The following is a 24,212-nucleotide window of genomic DNA, read 5'->3' on the forward strand; positions in this document are numbered from 1 at the left end:
TAGTTTCTCAGTGAGAGAGGTCCTATTAGTCTCACGTTACAGAAGAGCAAAAGGGCACAGAGAGTTTAAGCGGTCCTCCTTAGGTCACACAACTAGTGAGTGTCCAGGATACAAATCCAAGTAGTCAGATTCCACAGTCTTAACCATTACACCTGCTGCAGCTCCTCAGGGTAGCTCTGACACTTCCTCCTCCCTTGTGAAAATCTGGATGGCTGAGTGGGTGAAGTAGGCAGTGGTACAGCAGTTTCACACTAACAGGTAACCCTTCGGAGAGCAGTTGCCGTGGAGAACCATCTCTGAAAACAGGGAACTGAACAAACGATTGAAGCTCTGTTTGCTGAGTAGTCCATAGCCTTAACAAAAAGCTGGGGAGAGATGTAAGGGAGGCAGTGTCTACACTGCCTCTACACTTAACCCACTCTCAAAGGCAAAGCCAGCAGGCTTGCTTCCTTCTACCTCCCATCAAAATACATGCCACTATTTTGTAGCTTCCTGTTTCCCTCAAGGTGGCCCAGTTATTTTCTTTTAACTTGCTTATACATATAATAAATTCATTACTTTTATGAAAGGCAGGGAGTGGGAAGGGTCAAGCATGTAATTCTCCCTGTACTCTTATACCATCTGTGATCTTACTAATACCTAGATTCATTTGTTTATGGGGACAGGGATTTTTGTCTGTTTTGTTAACTGCTGTATCTCCAATGTCTACAACAGTGTCTGTTATGCTGAAGGTCCTTAATAAATAAATGTTGTTCTTTAATTCAATAACCTTTTCATACATTCAGCAAATGTATGCTTGTGATAGGCCTATGAATTGAAAATATTACAAATAGGAAGATTGTTTTCTACTTTTATTACTTTCCACTCTCTAAACAATCAATCAATGTTATCTGTAGTACTATAATTGCTCATTTATGTCTACTCCTATTTCCTCATTTGGAGGAAAACACTACATCATTTATCTCCTGGTATCTCCAGCACCCAGCCCACTGCCGGGCACAAGTAGTTAACAAATGCTTGCTGAGAAGAATTGGTTCAAGTCTTTGACCCACAAATCAGTCTTTAAAGACCTTGAATCAGAACCTATCTTCAGTTCCATTATAAGGATGTCATAACATCCATTAATGCAAACTGATGACAGTGCAAACTTTCTTAATGCAAGGTAAGAAAATATAGACACTGGAATTAAAAACAAAGAAACAAAAAATGAAGAGATGATTTCTTCACGTTTACAAGGTTCAAGGACTAGTAATCTACTGACATGCCACCACCAGTTGCGCCAAGTCTTAGATGTAAACTATGATAGCTTTTTGTTCTGTCTTAAGTTGTAAAGAATGCATTGTGTAACAAATAAGAAAATAAAACAGCAGGGATGCCTAATATAAGAAATTCACTGTATTTCAAAAACATTAAAAGTAACAGGCCCGCTCTATAAGTCCTCATAGTTTTGAAGATAACTTTATGACCCTAAACACCAAGTTTGAATAACAATGCATTTTTATTACTAAGGAGACTACATTTCATCATAAAAATAGCACAGTAATTAATCTACGTTACCATTACAAGCATGAACATTCTCAAATAAATTCTGTTGAATCTTTCCTTTTAGGAAGTGCTTTTTAGCTTTAACTTTTTAATCATGCATATAATAAAATGGTTCAAATTAATAACAATGGAAAGATTGATAAATTGTATTCAGTTAAACCCTTTAAAAATAGCATGTTTTTATTGAGATAAAAAAAAAATTCTGCAGGCTGCCCTTTGGCAGTAGAAAGAATCTGCAAACAATGAGTTTTCATAATCCAATTGAATCTTATATGGGCAATGTGTCATACAGAGAGTAAAGTTTCCTGCTAATTCAATACATAAACTATATAGATTAATTTTATCCAATTATTACATGGAAATGATGATGATTTTTCTCTAGAAAATAAATATAAAAAACAACACTGCCCCCAAAGAAATTATTTTAGAAAATGTTAAGGGATCTGAGTGAAGTTCATCACTTCATCTCCATCAACTTATATGAATTAAACCACGTAAAAGAAAAAATGAATATCCATGATTAACAACACGGTGTTAAATCAGCTTTTAAAAATTTAATATTTGGTTTTTTTCTCAGTATTAATAACCCAGAACCCCTTGCACTTGATGTACTCCAAGTCTACGTTTTGCCTAATGGCCAATCAAGTTGCTAATGAACACCACATAAACCAGGACAAAATTTAAAAGGAAAAACCACGAATCAGGCTACGACTCCAGCCACACATTTATTGGTGGAAGCACAATAGCCTGTACTGTTTCCATCAGCCAAGAGGTTTATTTCATTTAAGCTTTTCTTCTGTGCTTCATTATGTTCTGTGGGGCCCATGCTGGAAGGTTTAATTTATTTAAATGATAAAAGCTTCTTAACCTCAACAGGGAACGTGGCCAACTGAGCTTTCCATTTCAAAAGTAGGACATTTGATCATAAAAGTGATATCAAAGTTGAATAATTTGAATGTGTTCTGAACTTTGAAATCCAATAAAGGCAAGGAAGAAAAGGGTTAGAGTCATTTGTTTAATGACATAGATTTAGTGTTACACAATTTAAAGGAGGACAGAGGTGTTTTCTCTCCAATGGCCCGTCACTTTTCAGATCTGTGAGCATAGGGAATTGACTAGGAATTTCCAGCTGGATGTGATCAAGCAGCAGCTCCAGCTCATCGACTCTGATGGGATCTAGTTGGTTTGGTTCTTTTTACTGTTTCTATAAATGTAGTCACTAATTCTAATTCTTAGTCCTTTCAATCCATTCTAACCTAAACTAACACAACAAAGCAGTATTAATATACACTATCATGTACATAGCAGAGGCTGTAAGTTCTTAACAAAGGCCGGAGTGACAGAGCTGTGGCAGATGGCCATGCGACTAATTTAGATGTGTGAAGGAAGGAAAGTGAGGGTGCATCACACTCTTGAAATATGGCTGCCTTGCTTGACTTTGCCCCCTCTTAAATCTATAAGCTCTTCAAGGGCAAGGAATGGGTTATGCATCTAGTTCAGCCTCTTAGGTCCTAAATAAACTTTGAGGAATTAATTAATTAATTGATTAATGTAAAGAAAAAGAAAGAAGGAAGGTGAGCAGAGAGGAGAAAGGAAGGAAAGAAGGAAAGGAGAAAAGAAATATCTTGATTTTGTTAACGTGTTGGACAATGCCTTATGAGGATAAGGGTGGTTAGTAAAATGCAAATGCAGAACATTCTAGAATTACTGACCTAATTACTGAATTTACTAACAAAATGTTCTAGGCCCCATTTTTCTTTACTATATAAAAGATCATTAATCTGAATTCTCCAGACTATCATAAATATGAAAATATATTTTTCATAAGAAACAAAACATGGATTGTAAACTCCATTACTGATGTTAGCATAACTCTGAAATACAGTTGGTCGATACATATGTCTCTATTACTAAAAGTGTTTCATTTAAAAAAAAAATTATATAAGAAGGAAGACCAAGTCTTCAAAACCAAGAATATGGCTATTCCAAGGTAAAGCTGGCAAGGTTTAGATTCACTGTCTCAAATGCTGCAGGAATCCATGAATTGCTCTCCCTGCCTCAATTTCCAGTCTCATTTCCCTTCATTCCATTCTTTGCTATTGTGTATCAAATATGATAGTGTCCCAGGCTAAAAAATCACACAATAAAACTAAAATTCTTTAGTAAAAACAGCAAGCCTATTGTGGTCCAGTTCGACCTGCCTCTCCAACCTCTCTTTTCTTCACTCTTCACTTGACCTCCACACGTGAGCCACAATGAGTTACTCTGAGGTCCAGTATATTGCACAAATTGTTCTCTCTCCTCCTATTAACCTGCTGGGGAACTCCTACTTATCCTTTAATACTCAGCTCCACTGTGCTCTTCTTTATGAGGCAGGACCAGCTACATAATTTGCTGAGCCCAATACAAAATATAATTCAGGGCCTCGAACATCATACTTAACGGTAAAATACTGAAGATCTCCCCCTAAGATCAGGAGAAAGACAAGCATGTACCATCTAGTCACTTCTATTCAACACTGAATTCAAGGTTCTAGCGAAAGAAACTTGACAATTTCATTGTCAAGAAAATGAAATAAAAGACATCCAAAATGAAAAAGAAGAATTAAAACTCTCCCTCTTTGGAGACGACATGATCATGTATATGGAAAATCCTAAGGAATCCACAGACACATACACACAGAAAAAACTATTAGAGCTAACAAAGGAATTAAGCAAGGATACAGGATACAAAATCAACATAAAAATTAGTTATATTTCTGTACACTAGCAATGAACCATCTGAAAATGAAACTAAGAAAATAATTTCATTGACAATAGCATCAAAGAGAATAAAATACTTGGGAAAAAAATTAAGAAAAAAGTGCAGGACTTATACCCCAAAACTACAAAACATTGCTGAAATAAAGAAGACTCAAATAAATAGAAAGCCATCTCATGTTTACAGATGCAAATACTCAGTATTGTTAACATGAAAATACTCCTCAAATTAGTCTGTAGAACCAATTCAATTCCTATCAAAATGCTAACTGCCTATTTTTCAGAAATTGACAAGCTGACCCTAAAATTCAGATGAAAATGCAAGGGACCCAGAATAGCCAAAACAATATAAAAAACAAGAATATAGTTGGAGGACTCATACTTTTCAGTTTTAAAACATATTGCTATGCTACAGTAATCAAGACAGTGTGGTACTGGCATCAGAGCAGATATATATGTCAATGGACTAGAATTAAGAGTCTAGAAATAAACCCATGCATCTATGGTCAATTGCTTTTGACAAGGGTGCCAAAGCAATTCAATGAGGAAAGATTAATCTTTTCAACAAATGGTGCTAGAACAACTGCATATCCACAAAAAAAAAAAAAAAAAAAAAGAATACGGATGCCTACCTCACACCACATACAAAATTTAACTCAAAACAGACCAAAGACGTAAATGTAAGAGCTGAAACTATAAAATTCTTAGAAGAAAACAAAGGCATAAATTTTAGTGACCTTGAATCAGGCAAAGGTTTCTTAGACACCTGAATCCCAAGGCACTCCCAAAATTAATTATATAAATTGAACTTCATCAAAATTCAAAACTTTTTTGCTTCAAAGGACACGATCAAGAAAGTAAAAAGGCAACTCAAAGAACAGAAGAAAATATTTGCAAATTATATATCTTATATGGGTCTCACAACCAGAATATATAAAAAACTATTACAACCCAACAATAAAAAGACAAAAGGAAAACGATTTAAAAATAGTCAAAGAATTTGAACAGACATTTCTCCAAAGATATACAAATGACTAGGAGGCACATGAAAATACGCTCAACATCATTAGTTGTTAGGGAAATGCAAGTCAAAGCCACAATGAGATGCCACTTCACATCCTCTAGGATGGCTATATTAAAAAAAATAACGCGTTATTAATAACAGAAAATAATTTGGGAGGATGCAGAGAAATTGGAATGCTCATATATTGCTGGAAGGAATATAAAATGGTGCAGTCTCTGTGGAAAACAGCTTGGCAGTTTCTCAGAGTTAAACTTAAAGTAACCATATGACCCAGCAATTCTATTCCTGGGTATATATTCAAGAGAAATGAAAACATATAGTCACATAAAAACTTGTGCATGAATGTTCATAGCAGCATATTCGTGATAGCCAAAAAGTAGAAACAACGCAAATATCCATTAACCGGTGAGTTGATAAAACGTGGTATATCCACACAATGGAACATTCTTCAGCCATAAAAGGAATGAAGTACTAACGCATGCTAAAACAGGGATGAACCTTGGAAATATTGCACTAAGTAAAAGAAGCCTGACACAAAAAGTCACACGTTGTATGATTTCACTTATATGAAATGTCCAGAATAAGAAAATTTAGTAACAAAGTATATGGTTTCCAGGGGCAAAGGGAAGTGGAAAATGGAGAATGACTACTAATGGGTGTGTTGAGGTCTTTTTGGGGTGTTGAGAATGTTCTGGAATTGGACAGTGGTGATGGCTGCACAACTTTGTGAATATACTAAAAACACTGAATTGTGCACTTTAAAATGGTGAATTGTATGGTATGTGAATTATGTGTCATTAAAAAAAGGCAGGGCTTTTTGTTCAAAATTATTAAAAACTTCAAGACAGCAACAGCAGAGCATTAAACCAAGAGCAGGGCTCTTCTAAGTGCAAGGCCTTGTACAAATGCACAGGTTGCACACTCGTAAAGCCAGCCCTGTTAGGAGGCTTTCACTTACCACCCCAGGAAGAACTGGATCCATCCTATTCTACACCCCAACAGCACTTACTTTGTGACACTCATTAACGGTGGGATGCAGCAGCAAACAAGGTATTCATTCACATTATGAGTATCTGTTCAACACCTATCATGTTCCAGGCTCTGTTTTGGAGTTAGGTATACATCAGTAAAGAGAACAAAGCCCCTTAGATACTCCATATAAGGTCAGGTGGTGATGTGGGCTACAAAGAAAACAGAGCTTAAGGATGTAGAGAAGGCAGAGTGGTTGGGTCTCTGTGAGGAAGTGATGGTCATGGAATGAAGAAGTAGGCCATGCAGAGAGCCATGGGGAGAGGGCTTCAGAGAAGGGGAACACGGAGGTGGGAGAAAGCTTTGTTCATTTGAGGAACAGTAAGGAGGACAAAGTGGGCAGCACTTAGTAAACGGGGGGGAATGACTGGAGAGGAGGGTGGAGAGCAGGCCAGGGACTTTGGATTTTAAATGTGAGGGGAAACTGTAGGAGAGTCTGGGGCAGAGGATTCACATTTTCTCACTTCCACTCTAAAAAGATCACTCAGGCTGCTGCGGGGAAAATAAATTGTAAGGTGGGAAGGATAGAAGGAGGGTACCGATTATGAGGCTTTTGGGGTAGTTTAGGTGAGACATCATGGTGACTTAGACCAGGGAGCTGGTGAGAAGTGGTCAGATTCTGGATTTATTTTGCCAGTAAAACTGGCAGGGTTTGCAGATGGGCTGGATGAACAATCTGAGAGAAAAAAGAGAAATTAAAAAATCAAAGTCTCTCTTTAGTCTAAGCAAAAGGATAAATGGTAGTGCCATTTTCTGAGATAGAGAAGCCTGCAACGGTGGCCTACAAACTAGAAAGACAAGTTATCCATCCCCCGCCAGACACACAAACAAATAGGCATGCATGTATACACACAGGCACAATATACAAAAGTGGAGCAGGAACAGGATAACTGACTCAGCACTCCCATTAAAGGGACAAGGGATAATGGCGGAGGGACTCAGCAGTCACTGGGCCACAGCAATGATCAAATCTGCCAGGCAGGCGCTGTGAGGTCCCTCTGCCCTGGCAGTGGGGTAAACTCCTTTATTAGTCTCTCAGTCGGCTATCTGGGACAAGCTCTATCATCCATTGTTCTCATTCCATCTTTTTGGAGGTTCTTCTTTGTCCATAGTCTTCTAGAGTCAGACTTGATATGGGAATGAGAGAGTTGTCCTGTTTCAGGGCCGTAGAGCTTCCTCAGCTACTTCCTGCTTATGCAAATTTGGGGGCACTATGGTTTGGTTTTGGGCTCACATAGTAAAACAGTTTTTTAAGACCAAGCTTGTGGTTTCTTTGGCAATATAATTCTCTCAAAAATTTTAGTAAGTTTCTGATCTGTTCACAGTCAATTTCACGTGCCTGCAACCTCGCAAAAAGTTCTTTCCTAAATATAATTCTCAAGCCTGGTTTAATCCTTTGCTTTTTTGGCACCAAGTCTCTATCTCTGTCTCTGTCCCTCTCTCTCTCTATAATGGCAGCTACATGGAAGGCATCAGGCTTGGTGGGAGGTCACATCCACTATCTGATCTTTGCCACAAAACTGAGTCTTCATGGACTTTTCTCTACAATGACTTTTCAATCTTATTTCTACTTTTTCCCCATTCTCAATTCCTTTCCATATTTTCTTATAAGCCAGCCAACTTTCGTCTGAGATCATGCCTTGCTAAATGTAACCAGTCACAATCCCCCACTCATTACTAATATTCTGCTTTCCAACCTCTTCCAAAAGAGCTACAGCATTGGAAGACAATAACAGGTAGCAATTTCACCAAATGTTCTGTCACTGAAAAATATTTGTCTCCATCTCTCCAAGTCTCAAATATCAATTTCCTTACTTATTTCCACTCTTGCTAAGTCAACGTCATGTATTTTAGAATAAATGGTGGCAGAGCCTTGCTATTGGTATCAATTTAGGCTAATGCCCAGTAGCACTGTAATTGCCATCTATGTGTTAGCATTTGAAAATTCAGAAGAATAAAATTGTTTTATTTCTAAGTTCCTAGCATAGAATTTTTAGCACACTCAACTTCAAAGAAACAAAATTGACAAAGAAAAACCATCACCATTATGCTTTGCTGGGAATATAAGGATACAGCTCCCAGTATTGCCTGAGACCCATAAATGAACCTTTATACCACACTGTCTTTGAGAACATAACTATTCTTGTCACAGTAGCAATTGCTTCCACATGTTTTCATCTTGGAATCATTACAATAAAAATACCAGGATTAGGAAAATTGTATTAAGTATTTTCCATGGATTATTTGCTCTTTTAATTTTCACAATAATCCATTTCGTAGAAGGAAAAACTGAGGCTTAGAGAGATTTAAAAGTCTTCCCCAAGTCTACACACCTAATGAGTGACAAAGGAGGGTTTCCAACCCGGATCTACTGGACTCAAAGACTAGGCTACTCTGACTTAAGAATTCCTGATCTAAATTTAAGGGAGATGCAAAGGATCTAAAGAATCAAAGGCCTGAGGAGAAGGAAATTAAATGATAAAGGATGTTGAATCACTTTAGTAAAGGCATACACCAAAAGTCACGAGTCAAGGTTGGAGGTTTACCATACAGAAGGAGATGTATACAGTTGTCCCCGTTTATCAATGATTTTGCTTTCCGTGGTTTCAGTTACCCATGGTTAACCTCTGTCAGAAAACATTAAATGGGAAATTTCAGAAATAAACAGTTCATAAGCTTTAAATTGTGCGCCATTCTCAGTAGCATGATGAATCTCATGCTGTCCTGCTCTGTCCCTCCTGGGACATGAATCATCCCTTTGTCCAGCGTATCCACGCTATATATGCCACCTGCGCCTTAGTCACTTAGTAGCCGTCTCAGTTATCAGATTGACTGTTATGGTATCACAGCGCTTGTGTTCAAGTCACCCTTATTTTCCTTAATAATGGCCCCAAAGTGCAAGAGTAGTGATGCTGGCAATTTGGGTACGCCAAAGAGAAGCCATCAAGTGCTTCCTTTAAGTGAAAAGGTGAACGTTCTCGACTTAATAAGGAAAGAAAAAAATTGTATGCTGTGGTTGCTAAGATCTACGGTAACTTTTATTACAGTATAGTGTTATAATTGTTCTATTTTATTAGCAGCAATTGTTGTTCATCTCTTACTGTGCCTAATTTATAAATAAAACTTTATCATAGGTATGTATGTATAGGAAAAAACACAGAATATATAGGGTTTGGTGCTATCTGCGATTTCAGGCATCCACTGGGGGTCTTGGAACATATCCCCCTTGGATAAGGGGGGGCTACTGTACATATGAATACGTAATAGAACTCTTCACTATGTAAGTAGAAAATCACATTATTTAACATTTGGCAAATGCGATTTTACCATGCACTTTAGCATGTGTTACCTCATTCCCCACCCACAACTCTATAAATGAGGCAGGGCAATTATTATTATCCCTATTTGACAGATGAGGGTCAGAGAAGTTAGTGACTTGCCTGAAACTCACTTAGCTAGTAAGTGGCCAAGCTGGGACTGAAATCTACTTCCTAATGCCAACTCCAGTGTTCCTCCACTATTCCATGCTGACTTTCTTAATGCTATGTATGATTTTGTTGTGTAGTTTACAGTGCACTTTCAACCGTGTTACCCTACTAGATCTCATTTGATATTATTTCTTTGTCCCCAGGAACACATCTAATACGTGGCTTTAGCTTTTGTCTTGTAAGATAATGGCAGTGCCTCAGGGAGAACTACTACTGAGGTAGAGCAGTTACAACACCTTCAAAGACATATTTTCATAATGAAAGAAAATTTCTACAACTTTTGTTTGGAAAACTGACTTAGTACATTTATTTAAATACTTGTTAATTTTTGCATTTGATTTCTAAAAGAATAATGTGGCTTTTACTTAATATCACACACAAATTCTTCACTGTGAAGAAATATAGACTGAGTAGGTACATAGTTTTTCTCTATTGGAGTATTATCTTCTAGAAAGATTTAGACATGTATATCTAGTCTAGATGATATATTACTGTTTCGATCTTTTACAGTTAGAATCAAATTTACATAAAATGGGATAACTCCTGGGTATTGTTAATTTTATGGAATTAGATAACTGACACTCAGAGGAGTCAAGGTGACTAAGCACTTGGATGTACAGCCAGTCATTCACAGTTGGACCTAGGACCCACTTTTCCTGGTTTCTAAGTCCTCTCTCCATCTCCCCCATGGGATAGCTCTTATTTCTAGATTAAAATTGTGCGGTGAAATTTTTTAAAAAGACATATCTGAGGGGCTGGCCCGGTGGCGCAAGCAGTTAAGTGCATGCACTCCGCTGCGGCAGCCCGGGGTTCGCAGGTTCGGATCCCGGGCGCACACGGACGCATCACTTGGCAAGCCATGCTGTGGCGGCATCCCTTATAAAGTGGAGGAAGATGGGCATGGATGTTAGCCCAGGGCCAGTCTTCCTCAGCAAAACAAAAGAGGAGGATTGGCAGATGTTAGCTCAGGGCCGATCTTCCTCACACACACACACAAAAAAGACATCTCTGAGAGTCAGGAGGCAAGGGTTTGGATACTATCTCTGACATTGACTACCTGTATAAACTCGGCCAAGCCACTTAGCTTTTCTAAACATCAGGTGTACTTAAAGATCTATTAAAGGTAAACAGTTGTCTATTTTATCAAGATGATGTAGCTATTCCATGTAAAATAGACATCAATTGCTTATGTTGAATCTAATGGGTGACATAAGTTATAGCACGTGTTCACCTAGGTGAATTGAGAATGGGGTCTCTAAGTATTTGTTGATTGAAAAATAACCCCATTTTGGTGCAGAAATCTCTCCTGTTTCATTCACCACTTGGATTTTTGAACTTTCCATGGAAGCAAAATTAGAGATGCAAGTGACTTTGTCCTGCCTCTTTGGACCATCTCTACTCTATACCAGTGGAAGAATTTGTTCAATATATTTAGATAATGCAAAGGAGACAGTCTTTCCTTGCCTTTCACAGATTAGAAAGTATTGTATCATACACCCTATTTTATGTTTAATTTAGTAAAAGGCTACCAGAAACAAAATTGGTGATTTGATCACTTCCAACTTGAAAATTTCCTTTATAGGAGACTGGACGTTTAGAGGGTCTAGTGGATAAGCAATGGAGTTCCAGTCCTAGCCAGGGCTCTGATTAGCTATGTGACCTGTGTGCAAGTCCCATAATCTTTCTGGACTTTGGTTCCTTTATTTAAATAATGATAATAATACTGGACTTAGTTCTTTTCAGCTCTAACTATCTTCGAATATATGAAATAAGAGATCATTACCTGATGCTAAAAAAAAAACCACTTTGAAATAAGATGGACAATCTATTTTATGCTCTTTAAATTATTCCTAACATAACTTCTTGCTAGAAGACAACACACTTGCCCCATTTTATAGGTGTTGAAAATTCCTTGCATCAAACCCTGCGGAGGCTTCTCTGACCCTCAGTGACAATTATAGGTCCAGGATACATGTGCTGCTTTTATTTGTGTTTTGATCTTGCTTCTTCTGGAGGCAACTGCTCACACGCTGTGCAGAGAGAAGACGAAAATTTGCTGCTAATTACCAAGGTTTGTGCTTCTAAACATTGCTGGCCCATAATTGAATTGCTGTGTCTAGAGTTGAGTATTAGCGAATAACTTTGTCCCTACAGTGATGAATTGTGTAATTAGTTATTCCAGTCAAAGAAGAGTGTGAGAAGCTATGTGACTGTTTCTTTAGTGTTGCAATTGCCAAGAGTTGGAACCTATAATTTTAAAAAGAGTAGAGCTGTTTAAGTGATTGAGGTGTGCCGGTACATGTGCCCACCAACATGCACGCACACATACACACAGCAAAGCCAGCAGAGGCTCTTGGAAGAGAAGTTTGAGCTGTCATCATTAGAACGTCTGGTTAAGGAGATCTCGCCTGTGCACATTTTTGGGGCACGAGTTGTGAAAAATTGTATATGAATATTAGACAGCATTAGAATATAAAACAACCTCACTTGAAGTTTCCTTTATAAATATATTCATATAATTGGCACCAAATCTAATATTTGTTAATTAAAACATATGTATCTGTGATTTATTCTATTTGGAAGTATCTTTATACAGTCAAGATAGATATCCAACTATCATATTCAATTCATCATTCGATAGTTGTATTATCCTTTGGTGGAGAACCTCGTGTTCCATGTATTACTGTGATTGGAGGCATCCTCCCCTACTAACATAGGTAACATAATATAGTTAAGTTGAGAAGAGTCTTTGCCCTGTTTACTTAGAAAGCACAGATTACATTAGCCCAGTTGATACTTCAGAGTTTTGGCTCTGAGGGAAAGATAATCTATGAGGAGAGAACTGAGTATTTTTAGTTGAGAATCGCAAAGTGTAAAAGGGGAAAGTATGAAAGATCATAGTTGACTAAGGACATGAGTGGAAGGAGCGAGAGTATGAGAGTTCATATTTTTCAGGGTCAGCTGAGCTCCAGGCACATACTATGCATAAAGAATACAAAAATAATTGACTTAAATAAATGCGGGCATACACCACACCTATGGTTTGGAAGACTGACTATTGTTAAAACAGAAGAAACCTTTCCCTAATTAATTCATAGATTTATTATAATCCAAATCTTAGCAGGATGTTTGGAGAAATTAACAAGCTAATTCTACAATTTATACAGAAATGCAAAATGCACACAATAGCCAAAGCAATACTAATTAAGAAGAAAAAAACTCAGAGACTTATATGACCCATATTTCACTACTAAAAATTATAGTAGTTAAGATAGTGCAGTATTAGCATGTCTTAGTCTGTTCAGGCTTCTATAACAGAGTACCATAGACTGGGTAGCTGATACATAACAGAAATTTATTTCTCACAGTTCTGGAGGATGGGAAGTCCAAGATCAAAGTGCTGGCAGATTCAGTAGCTGGTGAGGGCCCACTTCCTGATTCATAGATGGCTGTGTCCTTTTCACTGTGTCCTCACATAGCAGAAGGAAGAAGAGAGCTCTCTGGGGCCTCTTTTATAAGGGCACTAGTTCCATTCATGAGGGCTCCATCCTCATGACCTAATCACCTCCCAAAGGCCCCTCCTCCAATTACCATCACATTTGGGATTAGGTTTCAACATATGAATTTTGAGAGGACACAAATATTCAGTCTATAGCAGCACAAGAATAGACAAATAAGCAAATGAACAGAATAGAGTGTCCAGAAATAGACTCATATATATTTGTACACTAAATTTTGATGAAGGTAATACTGCAGTACAACGGGGGAAAACGATCTTTTCAATATAGTGTGGGATAAATTGAGTATCCATATGGAAAAAATAAATATCTTGCCCTTTATCTCATACTATACACAAAAATTAACTCTAAATAGATTGTGCATCCAAATGCAGAAGGCAAAAACCATAGAGCTATTAAAAAATATATAGGAGAAAATTTTCAGTACCTTCAGATAAGAAAAGATTTCTTAAACAGCAAACAAAAAGTTGCACCCATAAAGGGAAAAAGGAATAGGTGAGACTACACTGACATTAAGGCTTTTTGTTCTCTGAGAGATACCATGAAGAGAATCAAAAGACAAGTCAGTGAAAGGAGATAAATTCAATACACGTAACCCAGTACAGGACTCATATTCAGAATATATAAAGAATTGTTATAAATCATTAAGAACAGGACAGACAACTTCAATATAAAAATGAGCATTTTACAAAAACAAAGCTATAGAAATGGCCATCAAAGATATGGAACAGCGCTCGTCTTAATTAGGTAGCAAAGGAGTGCAATTTAAAACCATAATATATTACCCTCACACACTTGCCAGAATAGCTAAAATAAAAAAGAAAATAGCAAATGTTGGTGAGGATGTAGAAAAGCTAAATTCTCATAAACTCCTGGTGGGTGCACAAATTCATTCAACCACTTGGAAAACTGTTTGATGAATACCTACTGGAGCTAAAGATAAACATAGTCTAGACTCAGAAATTTCACTCCTAGGTATACACTCCCTTCAAAAAACTTTTATACAAATGCAAAGAAAGAAGCACGTACAACACCGTTGTAGCAACACCGTTGATAATATTAGCCCCAACTGGAAACCCAAATGTCCATCAAAGTGAAGTATATTCACTCAGTAGAAAACTCTTCAATGAATATTAATGAACCACAACTACAGGCAACATGAATAACTCCTACAAAATAATATTGAGTGAAAAAAGCCAGATACAAATGAGTACATATTGTATAATTCCATCTACATAACTCTAAAAATCCAAAAAAGAGGCAAAATTAATCTAAAGTGTTAAAAGTCAGAATAAGTAGTTAAATCTTGGGTGGGCGGGGTATGTGTCATGAATGCAGTGGAGTAGGGAATGGGCTTCTGACATGCTTCCTGTTCTTTTTCTCAAGCTGGTTAAATGGATGTGTTCAATTTGTAAAAATCCATCAAGCAGTACATTTATGGTTTATACACTTTTCTATACACGAGCTATACTTCAATTAAAAGTTTACTTAAACAATAAATAAGAGCTTGCCCCATCCCCAAGGATTCTTGGTGTAGTGGGAGTGAACTCTCTCATTAGCATGTTACTACAATGCAATGGGGTAATTCACTGTATTATAATTCATCAAAGATTCATAGGAGCCCCTATTTTGTGCAGCACAGGCTTGTAGGTGCTAAGGATACAACAATGAATAAAATAAACTCACTGCTTACAGTCTGGTAAAGAACACGGGTACATAAACAGGTAATTTTCAACACAATATGTAAATGCAGAGGCATAGGAATGCACATGATACTAAACAGACTAGAACCTCTTTAATTGACCTTCACTTTAACCACCATGACTAGCTTGACCATCACCTTCCATTCTCTTTGTAAAACACTGACTGATGCCCATAGCACACCAGATACTCCACACTGGTCAACCTGTGAACCTCTACATCCATCAGTTGAATTGTATGCTTATTAATAGTCACTTGTACATATGTTTATCAGTCAAGTTTCTTGCTCCACTTACAAAAACCAAAACTGGAAATCTCAGAGGCTATATTATGGTATGGTTTATATAAAAAAAGATTATTAATGCCTCCAAACATTGGTAATTGAATGTACCTTTTTTAAGGTTTTAAGTTAAAATAAAATATCTAACCAAAATTTTTTATTAAACTACTGATTACTAAGCTACATACAACGCTTTGATAAGAGTATAAGCCCTGGTGCCATATAGGCTGGGTAGAAATTGTGGTTCATATATTCATCAGCTATATGATTCTGGGCAAGTTATTGAGCCTTTTTGTGCCTCATTTTCTTCATTTGTAAATGGGGACAGAAATATGGTTGTCATTGGGAATAAATGCATGGCTGTATCTAAAGAACTTTGAAAAGTGCCTGGCACATCATAAGCATTTTCTTAATCATGTTAGTTATCAATATTTCTGGCCCCTATCACACCAGATAAGAGAGGCTGTAGTACTAGAGGTGTAGGAAAAATGGAATGGATCTGGAAAGGAAGGAGTGACGAATGATAGTTAACTGTGAAGCTGCTAATGTTGCCTGGTGTGGGGATTTGGAGAAAGTTTCATAAACCTTTGAGCAGGATCTTGAATCGTGGGTGGGAATTCACCAAAGGGATAAGGGCTAGAAAGAACTGTGGGCAGAGAGACACAGCTGATAGAAAGGTGCGGAAGACTAATAGCATGGCACATTTAAAGAACCTTGAGTTGTTCTATGTTCTTACATATATTGTACATATAAGATTCCTGAGACTAAGAGAAGGTTAATCTAGAAAGGTAACTTTTAATTTACTTTTAAAAATCTCCATTCTTCCTAAAAAGACTGTAAGTTCCAGGAGAATAGTCACCATTTCTTCTTTTTCAGATTATGGGACCTCCATACTCTCCTGTTTCACTTCCTAGTCACTGGGCAGTGACTAGCCTTAGTCATTTCATCTGGATCCTACTCCTTTTCCAGGTTTCTAAATGGGAGAGTCCTGAGATTCCATAATTTCAAATGACAGCTATATTCCAAAGAATAACAAAGGTTTTAATGCAGTCATAGTCTGTTCCCTAAACTTCAGACTCTTATATCCACATAATGTATCACCTAAACTGAACACATTTTAGAGACAGAAGGTGCTATTAATAATTATTCCAAGACAACAAGCATAAATCAGGATTGTCCTGGGCAAAGTGGAGCATATGGACACCACATATATCCAGCTCCTTACTCAACATCTCCACTTAGATAGCCAATAGGCATCTCAACCTTAACATGTCTCAAAACAAACTCCTGACTTTCAGACCTGAGAAAAAGGATTGCACATTTCCTAGAGATCTCGATCTTTGAGCTGGATACAGTGCCTAGATGAGACTTGCTACTGTCCACTCTGTGATCAAGGTGTGGGAAGAAAGGTAAGGCGTATAGTCAATCTCTAGGGCAGACTACTAATTTATCACCAATTGCTTCCTTTTCTTCCCTTGCACAAGGCTAGATGACATTTTCTCGCTTCCCTTAGAGATAGGAGTCGCTAAGGGAATGTAAGCAGAAATTATGTGCATCATGCAGGTCTAGCCTAGTATAATTTCCCTGCAGGACTCATTCTTTTTTGTCAGCTGGAGGTGAAGGACCAGTGCATATAGGGATGATACAGCCAAAAGATAGAAGGATCCTCAGTCCCTGAACCAGCCAATGGAAGACTGCCCACCAAACACTTGCTTCCAATTGGTACATAAATGAGAATCAAAATTTTATTGGTATGCTGAAATTTGGGGGGGGGGTATTGATTTTAGTCGTTGATATTTCCTTTACAAAGAAACTGATAGATTTTCTGTGAATTTTCAGTTTTATTTATTCTTATTGTCATATAAATATTATTTTACTGACTCGAAGTCAAAGAGTAAGTTAAAATAATCTACACTTTGCATGGAAACCAGGTCTTTATTTGTTCATTTCAGACCTTGCAAGAATACATAGTTATTCTAGGCATTTACTTTTATAGTTTGAAATGAAAATATAGTTTTTGGACTTAATGGATTGTACGCAAGGACAAGAAACATGTGGCTAAAGTATTATCTTTTGATTCTTATTTTACTAAAGCCAAAATAAAGTAGCCGCTAGATCATAGTTATTTACTTTCAAGCATTGCCTTAGAATTAGTGATTCCTGTAGATAAGATTATCCTACCTTCTTTGATAGTTATGGGGAAAACAGTCGCAAGAGTGCAAAATCAGTAACTTTACAGCAGTAATGTCCACCATGGATCAATTCCTACAAACAATGGCATAGTAATCAATTTACGTGACGCATCCTTATTTTTTATTTTCCTCTTAATCTTCACTATATAGAAAGAAACCTCTCTAAATTGTTTTATCTTGTTTAATATCAACAGAACCAAGAAACCTCTTTCCACATCTAATTGAGAACAACAACAGGGGAGTGTTTATTTGTTAAATGAATCAGAGAACAAAATAGACTCACGGAAATCTTCATTTCTACTGGGATGACATTATGTACAATTATAATCTGTCTTTACTGGTAGGCAGATTTCATCCCCCACACAAGGACACACACATATCAAAATCTGGCAGAGTAAACCTACAAGGGCACAATTTCCAACTGGGTGATATTTAACTGTTTTCCAAACAATAAGTATACTTTTGCTATAGCATGTGACATTCTTTTCCAACAATACCATTTATCCATTGATTTTATTTGTAAATAAAGTCAGAATTTTGAAGTTTGAAAATGTAATAACTGACGATTTTTTAAAAAACACTAATTATATTGATGAAAAAAACAAAAGAAATGAAGTGAAAATGTCTTTGCAATAATTTAATGTAGTTCTCTTCCTTTTGAAATATAATATTAATTTGTCAGCTATAAACTGAATGGATTTAGCAAATAGCATTGATGGTCTCCACATAGAATGAAGGTATATAAATGTAGTATAATTTTTTACTAAAATTTGAACCTTGACTGTATTTATCTGCCTTATGTGACACTTGCTTTAACCTTCAGAAAAAATTTGTTGTACTGAGCAAGAAAATGTTAATTATAATACTTGTAGGAATTTTATCTAAACTTTATGAAATAATTCTAAGAATGACACCATTATCATGGGTTTAAGTGTGTTTCAAATACACTTTAAAAAAATAGCACCCGAAAGGAGAGGGAGAACCTAAAATGATTCCAGTTGTGTAAGATGGATTTTGAGGGATCATCACCAGTGGCCTCATTTCCTTTGGTCTGTCCTGCTACTGAACTAATCTGATAAAACCATGATGCAGAGTCATCCCTTCAACTGGCCTTCTTGAGTTACACAGTCAGGCTGCTGTGCACATACCACTGAATGAGAAAATCTCTCAGTCATAACATGGGACACATAGCTGTTGGAGATCTGATAGCTCAGCTCTCCAACACCCACCGGGCTTTCAGTGGGCGTTCCTTGTTCTGGGCCAACTCCTCCTTCTGCACCCCCTCCCCAACAGTGACTGTTTCACATAAACATAACTCTCCTCAAAATCCACCCAGATCCCACCCTCTCACTCTCTGCAGATGGTCATGCCTTCATTATTGGGAAAATTGGGGCAAAGCGGTCAGCTCTCTCAATTTCTTGCCTCTCCTTTCTGTTCCCCTTACCACCTAGAGATTCACACAACTGTGCTTCTGCCTCGCCTTCTTTCCAGTCCAGGAGAATTAAATGTTCTCTCTCCTGTTTAAAGCCAACCCCTTCACGTTCACTCTTTATCTGCTCATCTGAATCCTCCAGGACTTTTCTCCATCATTTATCCTTATATCCTTCAATAGCTTTAAATTCTCTTCTATTGACTTTTTACCTCATTTCATAGCTCATCTCTCCCATGCTGGTAGAGGAGAAAAAAACAACTTCACAAAACTCAATCTCTTTCTTTGACTTTGCAGCCACTTTAGCTAATATCTTCCTACTTCTCTACTCAAACTAATTTTGTACTGAACATATTCCACTTACCCCTCCAGATCCACTCTGCACCATTCTCTACCCTGCTCTGTGCCCTAGATGCTGGCCTGTATGACTACATCAAGGGGCTTACTTGCTGCATTGCTTCCAGTGGGGTTTGGCCAATGGAAAGCACTAGAAGGACATATGAGGAAGTAGGGAAAGTGAGGATCAGGACCTTTATTATCCCAGCTCCTTCTTCTTTGAGGTGTCTCCACGGGTTGGCTTAATTCCTTGGCTAAATGTCACATCTCCTGTCAGACAACCTTCTTAATACAGTTTCTCTCTCTCTCTCTCTCTTTCTCTCTCTCTCTCTCTCTCTCTCCTTCCCTGTCTCCTCCTTACCCCCTCTCTCTCCTTTCTCTTATATCTTTAGGCCAATGGATAGTAATGATGTGCAGTAACTAGCCCATGCTTATGTAGAGAAACCATAAGGATTGCCCACATTTTATATGTAAGACTTTTACTTAGCCTTTTTCAAAATATCCAGTAAGAGTCTTCCATTTGCCTCCTGCTGGGTCCCAGTCTGATACAATTTTCTTGAAAAAATAGTTTATATAGATACTGCTTGCACACTTCCTATTCAGTCATCAACACAACTTAGCTTTTGTCCTACCATCCCTACACTAACACTATTTTCTTTCTCTCTGGTCACTACTATTGATCCCCACATAGAAAAATCCAGTGGTCATTCTTCTGTCCACACTTTACTGGTCATATTTTCCCACATTTTACACTGTTGACACTCAATTTCTCTAGTAAATCTACTTCTTTAGCATCCATGATACCTTCTTTATTCTCCCTTTATATCTCATTCATGAGTTCTTCTTACTATTATCCCTTAAAACACTGATAGTTTAGTCCTTGGCTCAATGATCTTTTAATGTTATATGCTTTTCCTAAGTGAAGTCCTCCACTCTCAAGACATTAACCACACCCAACATGGCTACAACTATCTGTGTATTCCAAAGACAATTCAAACTCAGCATGGCCAATACTAGAATCATTATCCTTATACTGTGTGCCTCAGAACTGCTCCTACTTCTGTTTTCCTCTAGGCTCTTCAATCAGAAGTCTGAGTCATCCCAGACTCCTCTCTTTTCCCCACTCCCCACCATAGCAGCTTCCAGTCATGATTCATTAAAATTATCGTTCATACTTCTACCAGAGTGAAATTTCTAAAGTGAAAATCAGACCATGCCATTCTACTGCTTAGAACCCTTCAACAGCTCTAGTTTGAGCTCTTTAAAGGCACACAGGTGCTTTCTTCCTGCCCTGACCCTTATCTAAATCCTCAATCTTAGTAGCTGGAACTGTCATGCCAGTGCTTTATGTGTTATTACATCAAACTGCTTATAGTTTCTAGTTCAGGTCATAATATTTCACACTTCCATGTCTTCTGAAGTCTGTCTCTCTCTCTCAAGGACATGATCTTGAGCGTGTTGTTTGATCGTGTCCTTAGTGCTTCAGCCTAAGCACCACCCTTTCCCAGGAAGCCACTCCTCTTGCCCGTGTTTACCCCACCCCCTCCTTACTGTTCTCCTGCTGGTAAGTGTTCATACCTGGGCTCCCAGAACACCATAAAATCCCCCAGAGAATTTAACATACTGTATTGAAATTATCTATTAGCATCTCTCTCTACCTCATTAAACTTGAAGTGCTCTAATGCAGGCAACATGACTTGGTCACCTTTTAACAACTGCATAGCACAGTTACCCAAATTAAAGCCAATGTTTAACAGCAGTTTTTATAATTAAAAGTGACTATTAATAATAATAAGCCTCTTGTTACTCCTTAACCTCAATGTCTTTACTTGGAAAATGAACACTGAAACATTCTGACTATCCCTGAAAAAATTAGTATTCTGATATATCATAGGACAGTTTTTCCAAGCTATGAACTGCTATATTATATGCAGCAGGAGCCATATACCAGCACAAGGTCCTATATCATGTATTCACTTGAAATCAAGACAGGTACAGACAAATCCTTGGGGCAGGCCAGGCTGGATTTATATGCCTTAAGACTGAGGAAGATATCATGTTAATACATGTTAGAACTGATATCAAATCCCTATACCTGAGACACTATCAGAGATCTTTCAGGAAACGAAGGTTAATGATGTTCAGTTTGGAAAGTGGGATAAGGATTCTGTAGCACAAGGACTTGTAGGGTCAAAAGGAGAGTTGATATAATCAAATCAATGCTGGTGACATAAAGAGGTGAGAAGGATGATGGAGCTACAGCTGTAGTCAGGAATGACTTGGGTGGGCTCAGGAACAACAGTGATCCCAGTCACAGGGCAGAGCAGGCAGTGGAGAACAGTGAGGCAAGTCTGCTTAGGACCGTGTGAGTTACCCTAGAAACCCCTCAAGCTGAAGAGGGGGATTTGATGCCTGAGGCTCCTCCATTTCACTGATAGCATTTTCCCTATGCATTACCTAAGGAAACAAGTACTGTTGTTACTGTGATCATTTGATCATGATAATAATTGTAATAACAAAAATAATCATAACTACTAATTAGCCCTTATAATAGTCACTATGCATATATATATTCCAATTAGTCAGTAAATATTGTTGCTAACTAGTTCTACTGATACCACTCTGGTATGAGTCACTGTTATGGGTTGAATTGTGTCCCTCAAAAAAGATGTTGAAGCCCTAACCCCCAGTCTCTCAGATTATGACTTCATTTGGAAATAAGAGTCTTTACAGAGGTAATCAAGTTAAAATGAGGTCATTAGGATAGACCCTAATCCAATATGACTGTGTCCTTATAAAAAGGGGAAATGACATGCACAGTGGAAAGATGTGAAGACTCACAGGGAGGAGATGGCCACATGACTGGAGTGATGCATCTAAAAGCCCAGGAATGTCAAGGATCGCTGGCAAACATCAGAAGCTAGAAGAGGCAAGGAAGGATTCTCCCCTAGAGCTATCAGAGACGGTATGGCCCTGCCGCCACCTTGATTTCAGACTTTGGGCCTCCAGAACTGTGAGACAATAAATTTCTGTTATAAACCACCCTGTTTTGGTGCTTTGTTAAGGCAGCCCTAGCAAACTTATGCAGCCACGAATGCTTGGGTTGTTGCAATAGCCTCCTCACTGGTCTCTCTTATTCTATTTCTACAACTTCCCCTCCCACACCCTCACAATCTATTCTCAATATATAAGATGGAAGCAAGAATGAACCTTTTAAAATGTACATCATGTCATACTACTCTTCTACTCAAAGTCCTCAATGGCTTTCCATCTTATTTAGAGTAGAACACAAGTCCTTGCATGGACTCCAAGACTCTACACCTTTTGACCTTATCTCTACTATTCTCTCCTTCACTCACCACAGTCCAGCCTCACTCCCTCAAACATGCTAAGAAAATTCCAGTTTCAGGGTCTTTCTACTTGCTGTTTCCTCTGCTTATACTCCCTGGATATCCATAAGCCTCTCTCCTTCATCTTCTTTAGGTCTTCACTCAAGCATCACTTTTTCGATGAGGCCTAATTATCCGATATATAATTGCAGCCCTCTGCAATCCCTTTCCCTGCTTCATTTTCCCCCCACAATAATCACCATCCAATATACTATATATTTATTTTAGTTGTTATTTTCTCAACACGAATTTAGTCTCAACAAAGACGATATTTGTTTTGTTCACCGATATATGCTGAGTGCCTAGAACATACAGAATCTGGCACATAAAAATGTATAAGGTGTATCTGTTGAGTGAATAACTAGATTATTTCTAGTACTTTAGAGGTAGCACAAAGTAGTAGAATGAATACTGACTGCCTCTGGAGCTAGAATTCTGGGGTTTTATACCCGACGGAATCACTTACTGGGGTAAATGGCCTGGGGCAAGGAGCCTCTGAGTCTGTTTATTCATCTGTGAAAATGACGAGAATAAAATCCACTCTATCTACTTCTCAGTGTTGTTCTAAGGATCAACTTGGATGATGCATATAAAAGTAACTCTGTAATCTGTACAGTGTTATATAAATATGAGCTATTATTAAAATAAATAAATTCAGAGTTTTATAAAATGAAAGTGACTCTGTATGTTAGGAGGGAAGTAATAAAAGATGACATTCTTAATTGTTGAGAAGTCAGGCGTCCTGAAAATAGGTTCTAAAAAGAAAAAGTAAAAGGAATCCCTGTCGAGCACCACTTAAAGATTTTTTTTTCCAGTGGGAGCTACAAAATACAACGTTTATTATTAAGCTGTTTCTTGCTAAGAGTTACTGAACATACTTGCATATATAGCAAAATACTTAAGAACTCAGGACATTTAAGCTTTCTTGGTGCCACAAAGAGCTCATTATGAGTGGAAGAGACTCTGTATTATTGCCTGAAAGTGTATCATTTCATAAAAAAAGGGAGGAGAACATATTTAAAAATATCAAACTGTGGCTTCTTTAATTTACCTTGCCACTACGATTTACGTATGCAAATATACACCTGCCAAGTAAGTATTTCATGGATAATGTATAGTTTGTGTTCATCTCCCTATCAGATCCTGCAATCATACTTAGGACATCTGGTATCAACTTAACATTCACCAAATAGTTAAACAGGAAGCATTTCTTAAATATCTATTGAGGGCCAGGCACTGTGCCTGATGGAGGGAGCAATGATGAATAAACATGGTCTCTCTCTTACAGTAGTCTGCAATCTAGTTAGAAAAGTACAGCCGTGTAGAACCTCAATACAAATCAAACTGTAAGAGGCTCTTTAATAAAAGGAATGCACACACAAAAAAAGTGCATTATGAAAGAGGGAAATCGACTGAGGGGATCTAGAAGAGTTTTTAGAGATGGTGCTATTTTAATTGGGTCTTAAAGGACTTCAACAGGAAGACAAGTCGAGAGAATATAAGGGCATGCCAGGCAGAGGGA

At 37.7% G+C, this 24,212-nt stretch overlaps 1 protein-coding gene across 3 annotated transcripts in view; it reads right to left on the reverse strand.

Moving 5' to 3' along the window:
• KCNH5 (potassium voltage-gated channel subfamily H member 5) overlaps positions 1–24,212 on the reverse strand; it is a 310,565-nt gene that overhangs the window by 5,318 nt on the left and 281,035 nt on the right. The window lies entirely within an intron of this gene.

The sequence above is a fragment of the Diceros bicornis genome, chromosome 24 (genome assembly GCF_020826845.1).
Source record: "Diceros bicornis minor isolate mBicDic1 chromosome 24, mDicBic1.mat.cur, whole genome shotgun sequence".
Classification (NCBI taxonomy): Eukaryota; Metazoa; Chordata; class Mammalia; order Perissodactyla; family Rhinocerotidae; genus Diceros; species Diceros bicornis.